Source organism: Varroa destructor, unplaced genomic scaffold (genome assembly GCF_002443255.2).
Source record: "Varroa destructor unplaced genomic scaffold, Vdes_3.0 BEIS01000004.1, whole genome shotgun sequence".
Classification (NCBI taxonomy): Eukaryota; Metazoa; Arthropoda; class Arachnida; order Mesostigmata; family Varroidae; genus Varroa; species Varroa destructor.
Window position 1 is genome coordinate 34439111 of NW_019211457.1, and position 1984 is coordinate 34441094.

The window sequence follows — 1984 nt, forward strand, 5'->3', positions numbered from 1 at the left end:
CCGTATCTGCACGTGTGTGCGTGTATATGTGTGTATTCGTTATTAACCGGTGAACGGGAAGCGTCATCTGTCCGAGAATCGTACCCAACTCCCTTGCTGCATGGGAGTTGTATGGAAACAGGCAAAACTGACGTTTCTCACCGACCAACTGCTAGCTTTTCTGTCCCGATGCATTACAACTTCTTCATTCGAGCTTCGCCACGTTTACTCTACTTTCTCTCCCTGTTTCGCACTATCGTTTTCGCTAACTCTCACTGTCCACGACGATGGTTTTGGTTCATAAGCTGACTTTGGCTGACTTTTTTCTAAGCTTTGAATCAGCTTTGGTCGGTCAATGCAACCACTGCTGTTCCACTACGAATCAGCAAGACAGCGGCTAACGCGGGTCAATCGCCTATCTGTTGTTAGCCAGTCGCTCCCTCGCGATTGCTCTTGGCTTAAACGGTTTTTTGATCACTTTTAGCCCATTTTGAGTGAAGTGACTAGCCGAAGTGGAGAGCGGGTGCCTGAGATGACAAAGGTTTTCAGCAGTGGACTTCATCAGTAACAAATGCAGAAGCAGTGGCTGGGCTGGCTTGTGCAAGGTGGACTACGAATACTATCGTCGCCAGCCTACAGCTATAAGCCGGTCCTGCATATCCGCTGACCATTCGGCACAGGAAAACAACAGGAACAACGATATCAATGATGCCAATAGGCTAAGTGGAAAACGTGCACGCTGGGCACCTTATCGTCGTACGGGGGAGGTTAGCGATCATGTCCTGTGAGGGATTCTGCTGACTGGCCCAGTTAGCCTTGTGAATCTGTCAGGCATAGCACATAATGGGTTCAAAGTAATATATCCATGCAGCCGTTAGATACAGTTGTAGCGACGATAACAGAACGCAAATAGATAGAGAAAATAAACGAAAGGAGGCTTTTGATGGCGCCTAGTACAGTCCTAACGTAGAACGGACAGAAGCAAGCAAGCAAACTCTTTTTTCAGCTGGGTTGCATCGAATAGCTAAAAAATTATTTATGACTCTACTAACATCTCAAAAAAATCTGTTTGAACCAATGTATCGTATGTTAAGTCACATCGCTAGAAAGGTGGGCTTCTTCAGCAATGGAAGACAGTTCGAAGAGCGACACCGCCATGTGAAGTAGAGAAATCGCGAGGTCTAACGTGCTTCCTAGTTTGTTCACGTTCGTTTTTAAACACGTCTATTTTTTTTTACACAACATTTAATAATTACGGAAACATATATGTAGAATTTCCGAAATTAAAACGTGTAAATCCGCTAAGCCAAGGCAGGCCGCCTTGGTGGGCCTCTTCGATCAGCATCAGAAGCATTTTTGCAAATCCTTCGAACTTCCAACACCCCACAGCTACCACGACAGTTATAGAGCGGTACTACTGCGTGTCACACATAACCTATTATAATGCTATGCGACAATGTTACCTAACGCCTGGACCTCGTCGTCGCACCCTACTTGGTCTTCATGTTTTGAATTGGGCACCGTCATTAGATCTTCTATCATATACGTAGCTACCAGCACGAAACAAAGTAAACCTACGCTCGGATTCAAACCTAGACCACAACATGTCCCTAAGATTCGCAGGCAAACACATTACCCACTAAGCTATCCCGGGACACCTTTGTTGGTCCATCACACCGACTTTACGTACCGCCGACGTCGCTTTGTTATTGTTAGCACCGTTATTGCTGGGGCAGCCACCGGCAAAATGACCCGAGATACAGACCCATATATGAAAAAATCCTCGGCCAGTCGTAGAAAATGACACAAAGGCAGACGCTGAGCCCAGTTCTTCTACTATCAGAAGAGCGGCAGTTACCAGACCGTTACAAAGAATATAATCAAATTTCATTCAGTCGTCTTTGATAGTAATAGTCGAAAACTTTATTTATAGAAATCAACACAAAATATAGCAATATCAGAGTGAGTATATAGAACCCTTTAAAAGAAATGAAAACACTTTGCG

At 44.9% G+C, this 1984-nt stretch overlaps 1 protein-coding gene across 1 annotated transcript in view; it reads left to right on the forward strand.

Annotated features, from left to right (window-relative positions):
* LOC111249113 (uncharacterized) overlaps nucleotides 1–1984 on the forward strand; it is a 197410-nt gene that overhangs the window by 163385 nt on the left and 32041 nt on the right. The gene's annotated exons all lie outside the window — the stretch shown is intronic.